The sequence below is a fragment of the Stegostoma tigrinum genome, chromosome 33 (genome assembly GCF_030684315.1).
Source record: "Stegostoma tigrinum isolate sSteTig4 chromosome 33, sSteTig4.hap1, whole genome shotgun sequence".
Taxonomy (NCBI): domain Eukaryota; kingdom Metazoa; phylum Chordata; class Chondrichthyes; order Orectolobiformes; family Stegostomatidae; genus Stegostoma; species Stegostoma tigrinum.
Genome location: NC_081386.1, coordinates 27,049,059 through 27,070,104, shown reverse-complemented (window position 1 = coordinate 27,070,104; position 21,046 = coordinate 27,049,059). Strand labels below are relative to the sequence as shown.

The 21,046-nt window shown below is 42.9% G+C and overlaps 1 long non-coding RNA gene across 2 annotated transcripts in view; it reads left to right on the top strand.

The window, feature by feature from the left end:
• Positions 1 to 21,046, top strand: part of LOC125467367 (uncharacterized) — a 68,166-nt gene that overhangs the window by 31,824 nt on the left and 15,296 nt on the right. Inside the window, exons 1-2 of one of the 2 annotated variants that reach the window (XR_007250622.2) lie at positions 4,132 to 4,421; positions 17,958 to 18,295. This is a non-coding gene — a long non-coding RNA (uncharacterized LOC125467367). Of the gene's footprint in view, positions 1 to 4,131; positions 4,422 to 17,957; positions 18,296 to 21,046 lie in introns of those variants that run through there. The other variant, XR_009442887.1, reaches the window with a different exon arrangement.

Genomic DNA, 21,046 nt, shown 5'->3' with positions numbered 1-21,046 from the left:
AACAATTTTGGTCTCCTTATATGAGGAGAGTCATGCTGGCATTGGCAGCAGATGAGAGGAGGCCCATTAGGCTGATACTAGGTATGGAGGAATTTTCATATGAGGAGGGCTTGAGTAAACTGAACCTGTACTATTTAGAATTTAGAAGAATGAGATGATTTACTGAAACATATACAATTCATAGAGCACTTGGACAGAGTTGATGCTGAGAGGTTGTTTGTGTGAGAGTTTGACCAGACGTCATAATCTCAGAGTAAAGGGTTGCCTAGCTAGGGAAGAGGAATTTATTCTCTCATGGTGTGGTCAATCTGTAATTCTTTACTGCAGAGAGTTAGAACATAGATCATAATGGCTGGGTTACTAAATATATTTAAGGTTGATATAGATTGATTTTTAAATAGTAAGGCTATCAAGGATTAAGGGGAAAAGCCAGAAAAGTGGAGTTAAGAATTGTTAGATCAGTCATGATCTCATTGAATAGTGGAGTAAACACAATGAACTGAATAGCCTACTTCTTCTGTTATATCTTATGGTCTTAGAACAGTCAGAGACAGAAAAGAAGATGATGGATCCTATTGATTTATATTCACAGAAAAGTAAACATTTGAAATTATGTCTTATTGACTGAATTAATTGGATAACTCTTTAAAAGAGCCAGCACCAGCAAAATGGACTGAATGGCCATCTTCCATGCAGTAGCATTTTCATGATCCTACCACTGCATAATCAGCATACTCAGTTCCCCAGTTCCAGTAGGTAAATATGCAATAGCTAAATGAATTATATGGTTAAAGGGTCAGTAGGAACATGAATACGGGTTTGTCATGAAATAACTTCACAGAGGTCAGTATCCCATCACCAAGTCACCCTTTATTTACACACGCAGAAAACTTGATACTGATCCAGCTTCCTCAGAGCCAGCTCTCAGAGTGAAAAGAACCTCTGACATTCCTGTTTATACCTGACAGCCAGGGCTCCCTGATTGGGCCAGGTAAACAGCCCAATCAAGGAACTCATATTTTATGAGGCCCATGTGGCTGACCTCATTACAATCACTGCAGTCTACAGAGACACAAAGCAGAGAATACTGGACAATTACTTGTAATTGGGAATGGAGGTCCCCAGAGGTCACTATTAGGACAGCAGCTTTTTCTTGATATATATTAATAATTTGGAGCTGGGTATAAAGATGTCATTTTGAAACTTCCAGATGATACAAAACTCAGAAATGTGAAGCAGTTGAGAATGGATTTCAGGAGTTTGTAGACAGACTGTTGAAATGAGAACACATGTGGTTGATTAATTTTAACACAGAGCCATGTGACGTGATACAATTTGGAAGGAAGAATGAGGAAATGTAATAGAAACTAAAAAGGTATATATTTAAAGGGTGCGCAGGAACAGAGGGAGCTGGGAGGGCGCCTGTAAATCTTTGAACACGACAGGACACATTGAGAAGGCTATTTTAAAGAAAAAAATGAAACCAGGGTTTTATAAATAGAGCTGGAAAGCACCAAACAGTTGCTGCGTGTCTTCTGTGGACTATACATTTTTCAGTTCATTTCACTGAGTGTCAGTCAGCATTGTGTGATGAGCCCTTCCAGAAAATAAAGAAACTACAAGAGTTTAATCCAAACACCAGAACCTCATTTTAAAAGGTCGCCGTGAGTTGTTCTACTTTTCTGATTCTCTCTTTTATGAAACGAACTGGGAGGACCCACCCAAAGTTTTTTTTGACAAAGTCAGATCCTTAAAACAACATTTAAACAAGGTTTAATTCCAGACAAACTTGATACCTTGAAAATCAAATAGAGCAAATAAAAACACTGCCTTTGTTTGCAAAAGCTGTTCCTATTGACAATTCTGTAGGTGTTGGGCTAGTTTACAGAATCTCAAAACCTGCTGAGAATAGTATCCCATGAGGCTACTATTTAGCTTGATAAACAGCATTTCTTTCCTCATTGCAACAATGTGAACTGATTAGGATAAATTCTGAAAGATTAACTCTTCCTTTCATTCATCGTTAAGGATAGCTGTCATCCATCAATCCCCTGATATACCATTCAATTTGATTCTGGCTCACCTGTATCTTACCCAAATCTCCAATCCATATCTCTTCTATATCATCCCTAACAAAAATGGATCCATTTCATTTTTGAAATCTTCAGTTGACCCCAACTATTTTTGAATAGGGTTCTGCTAGCTGGAAACCATAGGATCCCTACAGTGTGGAAACAGGCCCCTTGGCCCAGCAAATTGACACCAACCCTCAGAGCATCCCACCCAGACCCATTCCCCTATAGACTACCTAATCTACAGGTCCCTGAACACTGCAGGCAATTTAGCATGGCCAGTCCACCTACCCTACACATCTTTGGGCTGTGGGAGAAAACCCACACAGACACAGGGAGAATGTGCAAGCTCCACACAGACAGACACCCGAGGGTGGAATCAAACCCAGATCCCTGGCTCTGTGAGGCAGCAGTGCTAACCACTGAGTCACTGTGCTGCCTACTCTCCAATGCTGATGATCCTTTTTCCCACAACCCCTTGTTACCTTTTGTCTCTATTCATTCTTAGCACATCAAACTGATGCGTGAGGCAAAGCAGTCAAATTTAGATGAGGCCATTTTATAAGGGGTTCAGCTCTGGAAGGATTAATGTTGATAAGTGCACTAAACACCATCCAATATGAAGGTATCATTATCTCTTAAGTCGGGTACAGTTCTGGGTCTCAAAGCAAACACACCCATCGTCTAAAGCATTTACCCTTTCAGCCTGCCTCATGGGCCTTGTAGCATTGTCTATGATACCAATGTAACTCAAACCTAGTTGCTATCATGCAATAGACTACCACTTATTTAAGTCCAGATTCTCTTCTCTTTGGTGGATTACCTAATGGTTTCCCTCTGATGTGTGGGAGTAGCAGGCACTGTAGATCTCTAGCTAAGAGAAGACTGGAGACATCAAATCTAACCAACGATGTGCCAGGATACCTGGGTTCAAGTCCCACCTGTTCCTGAAGTGTGTAATAACATTTTTGAACAAGTTGAATATAAAATAGTTTCCCAATGATGAACAATAATCCAGATTGTCCTCACAAGACGGCGAGCAGTGGTAAGGGTTCGTCTTATAGCGGATGCCTCAACAATTCCAGTTTGTGAGAGGGCCAGGAGGATGGGACTTGGGGAGGGATTGAATGGTAAACTCCATCTTTTCAATGGGTGATTCTCTAGTTACCAAGTGACAGTTCTGTACCAAAGTCAAAATCAACTCCAGCGCCTCCCTGCTGTTTAAACTCCAATGATCAGGGTCTAAATTCCATGACAACAGGGCCTGGGAGAGAAAGGTCTAAAGAAAGGAGACAGGTGCAAATTCTCAATACTGCCATTTACTGTGGAGGCCTCCAGATTTTTAAATACATCACAGCTGATTTTCCCAGAATAGAATGGTTTCCAAACATATTCCAGATTATTCCAAGTTAAGACAGAACAAACAAAACACTCCATTCTGACTTGTTTGAAAAATGATGGGCAAATTTCTCAAATTATTTTTGAAAGACATTCTCAGATCCAAAACTTGATATAAGTAACAGAATTTGCCCATAGTGCGGAAGACTGTAAAATCTACAAGAGAGTCCATAACTCATGGCACCATTTGTATCCGGGACACATGGGACAGCTTCATGTTCCTGAATGGAGCTCAGAGTCACAGAGAGATAATTTGCAGCAAATCATTGAAACAGGAGTTTTTATTTTCCCCATGACAGTTTAGCAGAGTAGAGCAGGTTGCTTTGTCGATTGTGGTATTTGTACAATTACACAGTCCAAACATTATCTCATGATATCCTGCTTTAAACTGCTGGTCATAGCAGACAAGGAAAATCACAGTCTTTCTGCTTGACCTTTAAGCCTGGTGGAAACTGGATAGTTTATACATCTGTTACAACTGCAAATATCATGAGACTCCTGCTCAGCGGATCAGTGCTCCAGCTGTGCAACTTGTTTACCCATGAAAATGCAATTCTCAGCTGTCAGGAAATTGCCATTTGTCTCATTCAGTTTTTGACCATTGCTGGCTCTGTTACTTTCTCACTTTCCATCTGCTTCTCAGACAGGCTGCCTCCCTTGGTGTCCCAAGGTGCTGCACGATCTCTGACTTCTCCACAGAAGTTCTGAAGAAGAGTCAAAACGGACTTGAAACATTACCGCTGTTTCTCTCTGCAGAGATGCTGAGTTTCTCCAGGATTCTCTTTGATTCTCCCTAGAAGTAGTTTGTTAAGGTTGTTGCTCCAAGTGTGAAGCAGGTGCCTAAGCCTCCAATAGGGGAGTAAGGAAGTGCCCACTTGTCAGGTGTCAGATTGGGAACTTCTACCATACTGTTGGAGACTGATAAATAGAGGACCTCACTTATCAACCCTTGTAAGTCTCTTTCTCTTGATCTCATTGTCTCACAATCTTTCCACACCTCCTTTCTGTTACTCATTTCTTATCTCTGTTGTCAAGCTGGAAATGGAGGGTTTGAATTATAAGGAGAGGTTGGCCAGGTTGGAACTTTTGTCACTGCAGCGTAGGAGGTTGCGAGGTAACCTTATGGAGGTTTATAAAATCATAGATAAGGTGAATGGCAGGTGTTTTTCTTCCTAAGTTGGGAGAGTTCCAGAATAGGAGGCATGTATTTAAGGTAAGAGGAGCAAAATTTTAAAAAGACATGGGAGGAAACCTTTTTACACAGAGGGTACTTTGTGTGTGGAATGAACTTCTAGAGGAAATGGTGGGTGTGGGTACAACTATAGTTTATAAAAGAAATTGGATAAGTATTTGAATAAGAAATGTTTGGGGAGAATATGGGCCATGCACTGGCAGGTAGGACTTGTTTAGTTTGGGATGTTGGTCAGCATGGACTGGTTGGGCCGAAGGGTCTGTTTGATGATACGATGCTGTGACTCTGTATGTCTCGATCATTCCAGCAGGAAGTGGTTATCCATTTCCACAGGAGATGAGTGATCTGCCTTTCTGTCTGAACTTGCAGGTGGCAAAGCCCTTGATCAGTGCTGAGTTCATTTAATGACCGTTCCATAATTAATCAGGCTGTAACAGGATGAAGATATTATAGGCTTTAATTTCTATTTGTTATGGTAAATGGTTTTGTGGAAGGCTCTGCTTCTCCCAGCTGTTGCTATTCTAGGCAGTCACAAATCATTCTTTTGGTGAAGCTTCTATTTTCTGCTGTACCAAGGATAAAGAGAATAGAGGTATGAACACACACTGCAAAGATTCCTCCAAGTGAGTGGTGAACTGAAGGATGTGGAGGCCTTGCAATTTGAACTACTGAGCTTCATTTCTGTTGGTTTGCCTGGAATCACAGCCACTGCCCAGGGCACGGGTCATTGACTGTGGAGGGGTATATATGAACAGTCACTGGTCATTGGATGAATTGAACTCAGGGTCTCTGGAGATATTTGAAGGGGGTAAAGGGATTGGATTGAGAAAGGCTGTACCGTGAAGCTGATGAGAGCCCCTATCCCACATAGCCCATAAGACAGCCCCAGGCAAAAAAAAAGTGTGCCTATGGGCATCCTCTTGACCACAATCACCCACCTGATGGGGAAGCCATCACTCTTCTTCTGCTTAAGCCTTCACCTGAAGTTACCGATTTCTGATGATATGATTGGGTCACAACCGGCCTCAACAAGAGGGCCTCCTTCTTTTCATATGGGTGTCCCATTTGCCTACTCAAGAGCAGGCTAATTGTGAAAACTCAACATTAGACTCAAAATGAATTTACCCGTACCAATCTGCTTGTTAAGGTTGCCTCGCTCTCCGTAGGTACAGTCAATTTCGCGACAAGCTGGGCCATGTGAGTAAGTATAGTGTAGTAACTGACCATTATGTTAACCACCTGCCCCACCCCATTCCCATTAGGCTGACGGGGTTAAAATTGGCCTGTTAATTTGTTTTCAGTAACACATTGTAGGTTGCCTGGTGTGTGCAACCTGTGGTTCTAAGAACCAAGCCTGTGACTCACTTTAATAATAAAATGTGAGTCTGGATGTACACAGCAGGCCTGGCAGCATCTCAGGAGCACAAAAGCTGATGTTTTGGGCCTGGACCCTTCATCAGAAAGGGGGATGGAGTGAGGGTTCTGGAATAAATAGGAAGAGAGGGGGAGGTGGACCGAGGATGGAAAGAAAAGAAGATAGGTGGAGAGGAGAGTATAGGTGGGGAGGTAGGGAGGGGATAGGTCAGTCCAGGGAAGACGGACAGGTCAAGGAAGTGGGATGTGGTTAGTAGGTAGGAGATGGAAGTGCAGCTTGGGGTGGGAGGAAGGGATGGGTGAGAGGAAGAACAGGTCAGGGAGGCAGAGACAGGCTGGGCTGGTTTTGGGATGCAGTGGGTGGAGGGGAAGAGCTGGGCTGGTTGTGTGGTGCAGTGGGGGGAGGGGATGAACTGGGCAGGTTTTGGGATGCAGTGGGGGAAGGGGAGATTTTGAAGCTGGTGAAGTCCACATTGATACCATTGGGCTGCAGGGTTCCCAAGCGGAATATGAGTTGCTGTTCCTGCAACCTTCGGGTGGCATCATTGTGGCAGTGCAGGAGGCCCATGATGGACATGTCATGTAAAGAATGGGAGGGGGAGTGGAAATGGTTTGCGACTGGGAGGTGCAGTTATTTATTGCGAACCGAGCGGAGGTGTTCTGCAAAGCAGTCCCCAAGCCTCCGCTTGGTTTCCCCAATGTAGAGGAAGCCTCACTGGGTAAAATGGATGCAGTATACCACATTGGCAGATGTGCAGGTGAGCCTCTGCTTAATATGGAAAGTCATCTTGGGGCCTGGGATAGGGGTGAGGGAGGAGGTGTGGGGGCAAGTGTAGCATTTCCTGAGGTTGCAGAGGAAGGTGCCGGGTGTGGTGCGGTTGGAGGGCAGTGTGGAGCGAGCAAGGGAGTCATGGAGAGAGTGGTCTCTCCGGAAAGCAGACAGGGGTGGGGATGGAAAAATGTCTTGGGTGGTGGGGTTGGATTGTAGATGGCGGAAGTGTCGGAGGAAAATGTTACACTTGCCCCCACCCTTCCTCCCACCCCAAGCCGCACCTCCATCTCCTACCTACTAACCTCATCCCACCTCCTTGACCTGTCCGTCTTCCCTGGACTGACCTATCCCCTCTCTACCTCCCCACCTATACTCTCCTCTCCACCTATCTTCTTTTGTCTCCATCTTCAGTCCGCCTCCCCCCCTTCCTATTTATTCCAGAACCCTCACCCCATCCCTCTCTCTGATGAAGGGTCTAGGCCTGAAACGTCAGCTTTTGTGCTCCTGAGATGCTGCGTCTAGGCCTGAAACGTCAGCTTTTGTGCTCCTGAGATGCTGCTTGGCCTGCTGTGTTCATCCAGCCTCACATTTTATTATCTTTGATTCTCCAGCATCTGCAGTTCCCATTATCACTGTGACTCACTTTGCCTGATTTTAAACAGTCCAAATGGGTATGTTTTGAATTGGTTAAAACCTGGCCCCTTGTCCTTAAATGCAAAACTGAGGAGCATGCAGCAGCCAAAAGATATTGAGTGCCAGCCTATTCAGTCCCTATATTGCATTTGCTCTCCTTTTATTTTTGCCTAACACCTGTTAGCCCTCTCTCCTTGGTTCTTGGCAATAATTGGCAATCCATCACGATGCCAATGAAGTCTACCATATACAAGAAGCTGTTTTGTTCCCCTCCATTTTTAATTGTGTGCAACCCCTTTATATTTCACTCACAAGTAGCCTTCTGTTCCCATCACTCGCGTAATTGCTGCACCCAGCCATATCTGGACGAGAAGCTCAGAATAATAAAGCAAGTAGCCTGGCCTTGCAAAATTTCAGTACTCTTCTGAGATTCACGCCAGCTGTTACCATTTTGAACTGATTTACAGCACCTCATGAAAATTGACCCAATAAACTTTAACTCTGTACTCCCATTAAGCTGCCGACACCAGCAGATCATTAAAGAACATGAGAAGTGAGTGGGAGTGTAGGGTCAGACTAAGTGGCTCAAACAGAGAACAGAACATACTTGATGGGCTGAATGGGCCATTTCTGAGCTATAATATTCTATGACTTCTTGAGACTTTGATGTTTTTCACAGAATCATAGAAACCCTACAGTGTTGAAGCAGAACATTTGGCCCATCAAGTCAACACCGACCCTCCGAAGAGCAACACATCCAGAGCCACTCAAGCTCTGTAACCTTACATTTCCCATGGCTAATCCATCTAGTCTACACATCAATGGGCACTGTGACCAATTCAGCATGGCCCATCCACCCATCCTGCACATCATTGGACTGTGGGAGGAAACCTGAGCACCTGGAGGAAACCCATGCAGACATGGGGAGTATGTACAAACTCCACACAGACAATCAAACCCAGATCCCTGGTGCTGTGAGATAACAGTGCTAACCACTGAACTGCCATGCCAGTTTTGTTGGGATGTATTTAAGATGGGGTAACAAGGTCAAAATAACCCTTTCAAAACCAACAGACTTAATTTTTAAAAAAGACAAACTAGTGATGATATAGAATGAACATGCAGAATACGATATCAGGGCTTTAGTATAAATTCACAGAATTTGGGCATCATTCTCTAAGTCAGCATTTACTTACATTCCCTAGCTGACAACCATATTGTTGTGAGGCTGGAGTCACATGTAGGCCAGACCAAAATTTGCAAAGATGGCAGATTTCCTTCCCGGAAGGACATGATTGAACTAGATGAATCTTTGCAACAAGCGATGCGGTTGCTATTGGGAAAGTCTTTATTCCAGATTTTTATTGAATTCAAATTTCGCCGTCTGCCTGGGTGGAATTCAAACCAGGGTCTCCAGAACACTACCTGGAGCTCAGGATTACTAGTCCAGGGACATTACCCCCACTATTCTCGCAAACAGGGTAAATATGTGTAGATCTGAGGCACTGCAGATGCTGGAAATCAGGAACAGAAACAGAAATTGCTGGAAATGATCAGTAGATCTGGCAGCATCAATGGAGAGAAATTAGAATTAATGTTTTGGGTCCTGCGACCCTTCCTCAGAATTGACGGTAAAATGTGTATTGTCCTAAAAGCTGAAACAAGGACACTGGTGGATGGAGGCACAGTAACATTTTGGGAAATATCTTGTAGAAAGGACAACAGAGAAAATGCAGATCAAGGAAGGGAGGATGAGCTTAGGACAAGAAAAGCGACAATTAGTGCTCACCAGAGCACAGAAGGCTGAATGAGAATCTCATAAAAATGATCAAATTTACAAAAGAATTTGATGCCAAGTTGCGTAAAGATTGTTTCTGCCGATCAGTGATAATAAACCCAGAACTGGTGCTGGTGCAGGAAGGAGAAGAGTAGAACATTCTCTATGTATGAATTTCTTAGGATATGGAAAGCATAAACAACTGTGGAGCTAAGTTAATCAGAGGATTTGGGAGAGTATTAGGTTATAAACATCAAGGAGTAAAATATAATGTGCAGACAGAGCTCCCAACATGGAGTGAGCAGCATGAAAGTGTTGCCTTTTCTGCTGAAATGTTTGTGAATTTTGTCATTATATATTTGCTTTGATTAATTTGAAAAGGAACACAATTATAAATGTACAAACCTGCAGCTATGCTCATTTTCACAGCTAAAAGGCTCTTTTTTTTTGACTTGGCCAGACATGGTGAATTAATTTCACACATCCAGATCAACACATTACTTCCGAAATTTGGTTGCTCAATGTGCAACTGGGCCAAATAAACTCACATTGCCAGGCACCCATCGCTCGGTTGCCAGAAAGAAGCCTGACGTGTAACAAATCTTTCAGACATGGCTTACAATGTTGTATTGCAACAGTAGAATAAGGGAAATCAAATTCAGATTTCCAACAAAATGCGCTGGCGTACTGCAGAAACCGACCTTTGATAGAAAACATGGTCAGGCTGCTTTGATATGCGGTGTGCGAAATGTGATGCACGTAATTGAGATCACATTTTTCAAAGTGTTTGCCTGACTGAAACAGGAATTGCTGAATTCTAATGTTACCTGTGCATCAGCGCTGAAAATATTTCACAATATCGCCCTTGAGGCATCTGAGAGTTAATATTATTCTGTTTGTTAGGGCTTGCCTCATCCTCGTGAATAATGCCCTGAGCATTTGTGAAAAATGACTGATTTAGCTTTGCAGATTGCTGGCTATATCTTTATTTTTGGGATATCAAGATAAATTTTGAGGGGTTCAGCGTTGTTGCACGTTCTCATGTAGTCAGAACCAATTGAAAATTCATGGATTCTTCCCAAAGAGATTTCTCTCTAACAAATTCTATGAACGCTGATCAGCCTGAAATTTTAGGGAGGCAGTAATTGCTAGTTGAAGACAGACTGAGATCCTTGTAATTGTTCTTCAGGACAGGTCTGACTTCCACGCTGTGATCTACACCAGGGTTAAGGCAAGGAAACAATTCCTAAATCCTCTCCACAAGGACTGGGGATGAAACCCTGTACCATTCTCCCAGATCAGTTCGATACCAGTCATCCAGCCAAGTAGTCCCAGTTGCTGTGATAACATAAATTGTCACCTGTGAGCTGTAGCCTGGAGGAATGGATTGCAATGGCAGAGATTCCAATGTAATATTCAGCACAGATAGAAATAACAGGTGCCTTTTCTCTAGGGTTGTGGATTTCAGGACTGGGGCCATATTTTTAAGGTGAGAGGAGACAGATTTAAAAGAGGCATGAGTGGCAATTTTTTTTGTCTGGAATTAACTTCGGAGGAAGTGATGGATGTGGGTACACTTGCAATGTTTATAAGACATTTAGATAAGTACATGAATAAGAAATGTCCGGAGGGATATGGGCCAACTGTAGGCAAATGGGACCAGTTTAGTTTACAACTATGGTCAGCCTAGAATGGTTAGACCGAAGAGTCTGTTTCTTTCCTGTATAACTCTAAGTGGCTGACTGAAAATCTCTCCCCCTCTCATTGTCCACCCTTTGTGTTGAAAGGATTTACAAAATGATACTCTCTAAATAACTTCACATTGAACATTGGAGGCAGATCTTTCACAGGAGAGCTTTTGAAATAAGTCTTCACCCAAAACGGGATAGAAGTGTGTGGAGCTCTCAGTCACAAAAAATCCATAGATGATGGTTCAATGAATGACTTGAGATCTGAGGTCAACATATTTTTTCCTAGACAAGGGCACAAAAGGTTTCAAAGTCAAGATGGGTGGATGGGGCTAAGATACAGATCAATCATCATCTCATTGAAAGGAAGAATGAACTCAAGGCATTGAATGACATCCTCCTCCCTCTGTTCCTCACGCCATGCTCACCCCCTACCATTTCCATCATGTAGTATGAACTTTTCACAATGTGCACAGTCTCCAAATGCATTCAACAAGAGACATTAATTGACCAATTTTATACTTGTGCAGTTGGATGCAGGTTTTGGAGAGAGTTAAAATTGGACGCACCATAAGGAAAAGCTCATCAAAAATGGTCACATTCAGCAATGCACAAAATGAGTGATCCACTCTTAAGAACTGTGTACTGGTTTTATTCCCAGGAGGTGACAATGCACCAGAATGATGCCCCATGGGATGAATTTGGGAAAAAACATGGATTCTAAGCCTGGGAGATGGGTGGAGTGGGTGATCCAGTTCTGGTGCTTAACATGGCGAGAGAGCTGCTGGAAAGTGTTTTCTGTCTGGTACTTGAATTCAGAAGACAGCAAAAACTGTCTTCATGCAAAGGAATTTGAGAATATGGAATAAATGGACCCAGAGATCAGGAATGGAGAATCAGTCGAGGGTGGTTCAGTGGTTGGCATTACTACCTCACAGGGTTTGTTTCCAGCCTTGTGACTATCTGTGTGGAGTTTGCACATTCACCCCATGTCTGTGTGGGTTTCTGCTGGAAGATCCAGCTTATTCCCACAGTCCAAACATGTGCTGGTTAGGTGGATTGGCCATGCTGTATTGCCCCGTACTGTCCAGGGATGTGCAGGGGAGGTAATAGCCTAGTGGTATTATTGCTGGACTGTTAACCCAGAGACTCAGATAATATTCCGGGAGCCCAGGTTCAACTTCCGCCATGGCAGATGGTGGAATTTGAATTCAATAAATATCTGGAATTAAGAATCTAAAGATGACGGTGAACGCATTGCCGATTGTCGGAAAAAAACATCTGATTCACTAATATCCTTTAGGGAAGGAAGCTGCCATCCTTACCTGGTCTGGCTTACATGAGGCTCCAGACCCACAGCAATGTGATTGACTCTTACCTGCCCTCTGGACAATTAGGGATGGGGCAATAAATGCTGCCTGGCCAGCAACTCCTTCATCCTGTGAATGAATAAAGGAGAAAAAAAGGCTAGGTGGATTAGCCAATGGTAAATACACGGTTACAGGAATAGGGTGGGGGTTACTGGTCTGGATGGGATGCCTTTTGGAGGTAGGTCCAGACCTGATGGGCTGAATGGTTTCCTTCTACACCAACAAAAGCAGAAACTCTGGAGAAGGGGTCACTCATCTGAAACATTAGTTCTGTTTTCTCCCCATAGATGTTGCCAGGCATGCTAAGTTTCTAAAGCAATTTTTGTTATCCTTGGTGAAATTGGAATTTTAGTTGCAATTGGGAGTGGGGCTGTGGTTTGGGGGGACAGGTTGGTGCAGAAGATTGTTTGCGAGGCAGAAGAGGGGTTACCAGAGCTGAGGTCAAACTTGTTGTCACCCAATGTGTACTTTTTCCAGGAACAAGACTTAATAACCATTAGGAGCAGGACTTCTTGACCTTTCCCCCTCCTTTGCCAAGGCATGTACAGTTCAGTTGCCATGTCCCTGTTCCTCCCCAGTTAGTTCAGCGCAGACTGAGAGCTGATCCTTATAGAACTTAATGCTGCTTGGTGCGTTGCCAGTAGCAACTTGGCAGTTAGTTCTTTCAATTTAAAATAGTTTATTTTTAACTTACCTTTTTACCATCCCTCAAAATTCTCAAATCTGCATCATCAAATTCACAACTAAATGTATTGAGAAACTAAAAGCGAACAAGTCCCAATGATTTATGCCATGATACAATTCAGAGCAATTCTTTTGCCTTTTCTTTTAGCCCATGTAATGTAAATAGATAAACACCACCATTAAAGTGATGGATACAGAGATGCCATAGAACCATGCTGCAATCTGTTCACCCAGAATAGTGATTGAATCATGGTCACAGTGTTATAGAGTCATACAGCCCGGAAACAGATCTTTCGGTCCAACCAGTCCACGCTGAATAAATTCCAAGCTAAACTAGTCCCACCTGCCTGCTCCTGGCCCGTAACCCTCCAAATCTTTCTTGTTCATTGTTGGCCAAGAAGATGTGTAATTAAAAAGTAAAGCCTGACTGATCTAAGGCCTTGTTGAAGTTCAGGGATTTGGCGTTACTTCCTGTGATTGACAGTAAATGAGGGATAATGCACTGATGCTGGTATGTGGTGGGAGGAAATGATTAGATTGGTGATAAGGAGCCTCCTATCAGATAATTGGTACTCTAACCCATTGAGGTGACATAGTTACAGATTATGCGATGGAAACACAAACAGGTACACATCATTGAGACTAAAAACACAGTAAAGGATGGAAATCTACTATTTTTCACATAATACTGCTACATGCAATGTTTCTCTGTAACAATTAGTACTTCTGCTTCAGTTTGTTATAATTTCAGATACCACTGCTGCCTCATTAGCACTGCTGTCTCACAGTTCCAGGGACCCAGGTTCAATTCCAGCCTCGGGCAACTGTCTATGTGGGGTTTGCACATTCTCCCCATGCCTTCATGAGTTTCTGTTGGGTGGTCTAGTTCCTCCCACAATCCAAAGATGTGCAGTTTTGGTGGATTGACCATGCTAAATTGTCCGCAATGTCCAGGAGATGTGCAGGCTAGGGAAACGTAAGTTTGTAGGGATAGGAGAGGAGTGTGAATCTGGGTGGGATGCTCTTCAGAGAGTCGGTGTGGACTCAATGGGTCAAATGGCTTACTTCCACACTGTAGCGATTCTATTCTATGAAATGCCGCCAGCATAAGGCATTCTAGATTGAATAAATCTGAGCCACCAATCCTCCTTTCTATGTACTAAGTGTAGGGCCTATCTCATTATCAGTGATAGACCACCAATGAGTCTAAACCTGAAGAGGCTCTGGACTTACTTGAAGTGATAGTTTATAGAATGATGGCAATAGGTATAGTTTACATTAACTCATTAGGCAGAGTTACTTAGAACTCTTGGGACCTGTACAGAACACATCGGCTCTCTTTGGGAGCTTATACAGAACTCAGCTGTCCACACCCAAAGATTGTATGCCATCATCATAATGTGTGGAGCTCAATATAACATAACCTTGAACTCTTTCAGAACTACTACCTTACGCAAAAGTTGTGTCACCACTATAGTTTAATATTTGTATCTGCCAAAATTTATGCAGGTAGCTTGTTGTGAAACCCGGCCTGGCCTGCTGGAAATAATTTAGAGATGAGTTTTGGTGAGTTCAAGTGAGGAAGCTGTGACTATTCTCTTTGGCAACTTGTTCTATTCTGAGATTGTTCTTGGGTGGAAAAAAGATTGTTGATACAGCATTTTGGAAACAATTGGTCTTTGTAGTTTATAAGAATGGCTACTTCATGTTTGTCATTGCCAGAGGGCTCAAAGTACGCATTTCTGTTAATTCCCACAGCCCTTTTTTTTCCCTCTACTGGAATGTGGATAGTCTATTTATTCGCCCACCTGTGCTATAGCAATTTCCATTCCAAATCTTAGATTAGGGATGTGGTGCTAGCATATTTCCTCACACTGATATGTGCAGAATTGTCTTTAGATTATTTCAGTCATGTGTCTCTCACTATCTAATCCCATTTACAATTTGCACAGACTAGGGTTGGACAAACAATTGTTTAGGATACTGTAACTCTGATATTTTCGTTGCAATTCTAAAGACTCCTCAACAGAAACGGAAGAATTCCGTCTGCTTCAGATGTTCTCTGCCGATTCCCCACTGATAATTATGCATGCTTGGTCACACTTAATCGATGTCAACTTTATTCAAATTAATACAAGTTTACTGGGCAAATGCATGTAGCCACACCTGATTGGGTCACAATTGCCAAACAACTGGCTCCTGTTAGACCTCACTCAGAAGCTACAGCAGACGAGCAACAGTGAAGGTAGTCAAGTCAAGCAAAAAACAATTGAATCTGCTCCAAGATTTTGCCTCCATTATCTGATCTGGAATTCCGTTCCGTGTGTTGATCGCTCTTTGTTGTGATGAACTTCCTGGCATCAATTGCAAATGAGCCTTTCACTTGCTTGAACCTGTGTCTAGAAAGCCGGAACTCTTTGGCTGAGTATTTCAGCAGGATGCTGATGAAACGAAACATACCCTGTCTATTTCCCAGTTGTTCTCTGCTCAGCATAGCCACAGGGGGACACTTTCACATTAATTACCATTACAGCTGTTGCAGTTTGTTATAATGACATTGTACCTCATTACAGATGGCAGTGTGTGGCTTTTCAAAATGTTTGTGGCATCTTCGCTTTTTAATTGTGGCTCTGTAATATACTAAAACAGAGCTCCGATTCTGACCTGGTTAAGAACATTCAAGGCCCTATGGCGCAAACATCATGTTCTATGCTTTAACGCAGTTATGCTCACATAAGGCAGAATTTAATACCTGGCACAATGCTCTCAATAGCAGAACCTGAAAGATTGCCATGTCTGCTTTACCTTTGCAGTTCGCACCCTTAAAGTTCACAAAGTGGGGAGTGGTGAGCAAGCGAAACAAGAGCAATAAAGTGATGGTGTGTGGGATCCCATTGGAGGATCCCACCTTCATTCTGGGTAAGGACCGATGGAATCTGCAAGTTCCATTAAGATACACAAGTCAACAGAAATCCCTAAGATATAAGCAGATGGAGAGCAGTTGGTCACAGTTTCAATTCTTGGTCTTTGCTGATAGTTAATCTCAGCTGCTCAATCATAAAGACCTTAAAATTGGCCTCAGTTTCCCTTATGCTAGAAGAATGGCTAGGTACTATTGGTTTGCCTCAGTTAGAATCATACAGCCCTATAGTATGGAAGCAGGCCATTCAGTCCATCAAGTCCACACTGACCCTCTGAAGACCTGCCCACCCAGACACCTGCCCTTCTCTATAACCCTGCACCTACCATGGCCAAACAACCTACCCTGTAAATCCCTGGACACTATGAGCAATTTAGCATAGTCAGTCTATCCCAATGTGCACATCTTTGAATTGTGGAACAAACCCACGCAGACACATAAAGAATGTGCAAACTGCTCATAGACAGTCGTCCAAGTTTGGAATCAAACCTGGGTCCCCAGTGCTGTGAGCCCCATAATGGTGTGCTTGCCTTAAACATGATATCCCCATGATAGAATAAATTAAAAAAGACAGAAAGTGTGATTCTGCTGTATTCTATATTGGGCTTGTCTGTTATTCAAAAGATTATGGCTGATTGCCTACCTTAATGACATCCTGCAGATTCCTGTAGGCTAATTTGTTTTTTGATGAGAGCCCCGCTTTCTTTGTTCCTCTCCTTCTGCTCCCAAGGCTTAAGGAATACTGTGTCTAAGAAACCCATAGATATTGCACCTACTGATCTTCAAGGAAAAGGCATACAGGGATCTATGAACCAGGGTACCCATGGGTTTCATCCATATCGCTGCAATCAGTGAGATTTCCTAGTCTTCTCATTATCCAACTCCCAAACCTACCCGCAGCCCAGTCTGTCCTACAAGACAGCTACAACTGACTTCGTGAAGGTCCACTTAAACTCTGAGAGAATGTTTACCCACCATCCCTCCCCGTTACCTTCCACTTTGACCTTGCCATCCTCGATCCTCCAGCATCATCATGCACCTTCCCTCTGTAACCCTTGAATCTTCTGTTATAACGCTAGACCCTTGCATTGTAAACGGTCCTGCCATCTTTCCCAGTAAACACATTGTGATTACCTCTCCAAGCCAAACCCTTCACATTTCATCCTTAGCATCCTTGTGAGACCCTGCAACCCACCCCATGATCATAAGAATCAGAGAGCAGGCTATTCTCCCTTTAAGTCTGATCTCCCACTTGACAAGGCCATGGTTAATTTGATTGTGACCAAAACTCTACTTTCTTGCTCGGCTCCTAAAGTCCTCAGGTTGTAAACAAAATTACCCAGGATTAACCCCAATTTATCTTTGCACTTGAGTATTCCTCATGGTTCGGCAACCCTCAAGAAAGAAGGCAAGGGGAAACAATGGCCTCGTGGTATTATCGCTGGACTGTTAATCCAGAGACCCAGATAACATCCTGGGGACCTGGGTTCAAATCCCACCATGGCAGATGGTGAAACTTGAATCCGATGAAATATCTGGAATTAAGAATGTAATGACGACCGTGAATCCATTGCTGATTGTCGGAAAAACCCATCTGGTTCACTAATTGTCTTTAGGGAAATAAACTGCCATCCTTACCTGGCCTGGTCTACATGTGACTCCAGACCCAAAGCAATGTGGTTGACTCTTAAACTGCCCTCTGGGCAATTAGGGATGGGTATTAAATGCTGCCTGGCCAGCAATGCTCTCCTCCTGCAAATGAATAAACAAAAGATGGCTGCAAACATTGACAGAACAACAGTGACATCTGGAATGAGCAAGAGTTTGATAATAAGACTAACTCATTGTCCAGGTCTTCCCTCCATTACATGCTCTAAGCTGTCAGAGCATTTGACAAAGTAATAATAGAGCATTGATTATGCGTTGGCAGTGTAAGCAAAGGAGATTTGCTAAAGTCCTAGCCATCAATACCTTACTTTCTAACCAAACTCACAACAGAAATAATCTATTATTTTCTTTGTCCTCAATTTTTACGAAAAATACAACCTTTGATTGACCTTTACTTTCATTTTGACAGGGCTTCTCAAAAAGGATTTTCTATCTTGAAGGTGTAATCTCTCCTCCTGCAGTTACCTACTTGGCGCTTCAATTCAATTCCGTTCCTTTGGAAATTGACCACCAGGGAATTCTGTTCATTCATGGGAAGCTCCAGTGTAAGGTCAATGTGCTCTACAAGGAATAACTGTGAAGAGTTGAAATTTCACGTCAGCCTGTAAATTAATTGCTACTTGGCCCAAGAGGTTTCCATCGACAGACGAGATCAAGGTGTGATGTTTTCTGTTAAAGTCAGTCCTGGAGGTGTTATTGTGAATAAATACAGGAAGGCTCATGCCTGGAATACAGGTGAAGAAATAGGTAATGATCTTTTATTGAAGAGTCAGTCTAGGCACGATCAGCCAAATGGCCTCCTTCTATGTCATAATTATTCTGTAATTCTGTGAAATGGTAGGAGAATAAATTTCTTCTATTTCCTTTGCCATTTCTTCCTTTCTTTCCCTTTTCTTCCCTTGCGCTTTTCCGATCAGATTAAGTGTTCACCTTTTGAGGGTTTTGAAAGCAGGCACCAGAGCATTTTCTTAAGACATGCATTTATTTTGCAGTTTTAACATAGTAAAACAGCCCAAGCCGGTTCACAGGAGTGTCCACAAACAAATTTTGGCAGCAAGCACATACTCAAATGTTCAGGGTCACGGTCAAAAGCTTAGTCAAAGAGGTAAGATTTAAGGAGCATCTTAATGGAGGAAAAGGTGGGGGAGAGGTTTAGGTTGGGAATTAGGTGAGATTAATTTAATTCAGGATTATGGTCGGCATGGACTCTTTGGACTGAAGGGCCTGTTGCTGTGGTGTATGACTCTATGATTCAATGAACTCTTTCATATTAAGTAATAGTTCTGCAGGAATTAATGCTGAAGTTGCTTTAACCTTTGCCCAATCTGATTATGCCGCATAGCCTTTGGGTGGAGTATCATGGAATCCAGTGCAAGAACCTGATGGAGACAAATGTGTCCCCTACGGTTCCTGATAGTCATAATTATGCTGAGGATGTTCATTTAAATTCAACAAATTGCTAACGTTCAATATATGCTGTCCGACTAACTCTTCTTGTTAAGCCTTACTAATTGTCTATCACTGATAATCCGACAGACTCTTTTCTTCTGGTGCAGTGGTAATGTCCCTATCTTTGAGCCAGAAGGCCCAAGTTCATATCCCGTGTGTTTCAGAGGTGTGTAATAGTGCCTGTGATTCAATTTGAGTTATTATTGTCACATGTACCTATTACAGTTGCTTTGCGTGCAGCAAAGGCAGATCATAATATACAAAGATCGTAGGGTGATTGAAAAGAATCAGGAATACAAAGTTATGGCTTCAAGGAAGGTGCACAAAAGCAAAATCAACATCACATTTGAAATGTGTGAGGTCCATTCAGCACTCTAGTAACAGCAGGGAAGAAGTTGTTCTTGAACCTGTTGGTATAGTGATTAAGCTTTTGTATCTTCTGCCTGATGGAAGAGATTGGAAGAGATTATAGCCAGGGTGGGAAGGGTCTTTGATGATGTTGGCTGCCTTTCTGATACAGCAAAAAGTGTAGATGGAATTAATGGATGGAAGGTTAGCTTGGGTGATAGTCTGGGCTGTGTTCACAGCTCTCTGGAGTGTCTTATGGTCCTGGGCAGAGCAGTTGTGGTACCAAGCTGTGATGCACCCAGGTAGAATACTTTATATGGTGCATCTATAAAAGTTGGTGAGAGTCCTTATGGACATGTGGGTTTCCTTACCCTCCTGAGGAAGAAGAGGCGATTTTGTGCTTGCTTGACCATTGCATCAATGTGAACAAGTTGATTAGAAAGTATCTGGAAAGCAGGATTCCCTAGGTAATATTATCTTGACTTAGTTTCTGTTCACTATTTATAAGTTTCAATTGACTGTCGGCCTTTGGCGGTGATCTTTATATCGCTGTCCACAGGCATAGCGCCGGAAGATTGGAGAGAGGCAAACATCATTTCCTTGTTCAAAAAAGGGAATTGGGATAACCTTGGAAATTACAAGCCAGTTAGTCTTACTTTAGTGGTGGGCAAATTATTGGAAAGGATTCTGAGAGATATTTATGATCACTTGAATTGGCACAGTTTGATTTGTGGTATCAGCATGGGTTTGTGAGGGGTAGATCATGCCTCACAAACCTTTTGAATTCTCTGAAGAGGTGACCAAACACGTGGATGAAGGTAGAGCAGTGGGTGTGGTATACATGGATTTAAGTAAGGCGTTTGATAAGGTTCCCATTGGTAGGCTCAGACAGAAAGTAGGGAGTCGTGAGATAGAAAGAAATATGACAGATTGGATTCAGAATCGACTGACCCTTAGAAGACAAAAGGTGGTAGCGGACAGTAAATATTCAACATGGTGCTCAGTTACGAGTGGTATATTCACAAGGATCTGCTCTGGGTCCTCTTCTGTTTGTGATTTTTGTAAGTGATTTGGATGTAGGAGTGGAAGGGTGAATTAGTAAGTTTGAGGATGATACGAAGGTGGGTTGAGTTGTGGATAATGCGGAGGGCTGTTCTGGGCTACAAAGGGACATTGATAGGATGCAGAGCTGGGCTGAGAAGTGGCAGATGGAGTTTAACCCCGAAAAGTGCGAGGCGATTCATTATGGAAGAAGAAATTTGAAAGCAGGATACAGCGTTAATGGAAAGATTCTTGGCAATGTGGAGGAGCAGAGGGATCTTAAGGTTCATGCCCACAGTTCCCTGAAATCTGCCACCCAGGTGGACAGAATTGTTAAGAAGATGTATGGGGTGTTAACTTTCATTAATAGAGGGATTGAGTTCAAGATCCGTGAAGTTATGCTCCAGCTATACAAATCCCTGGTTCGACCACATCTGGAGTATTGTGTTCAGTTCTGGTCACCTCATTATAGGAAAGATGTGGAAGCGGTCGAAAAGGTGCAGAGGGGATTACCAGGATGTTGCCTGAAATGGAGGGAAGGTCTTATGAGGAAAGCTTGGGCTTTTCTCTTTAGAACAATGAAGGATGAGAGGTGACTTGATAGAGGTGTACAAAATGAGCAGAGATATAGATAGAGTGGGCAGCCAGAGACATTTTCCT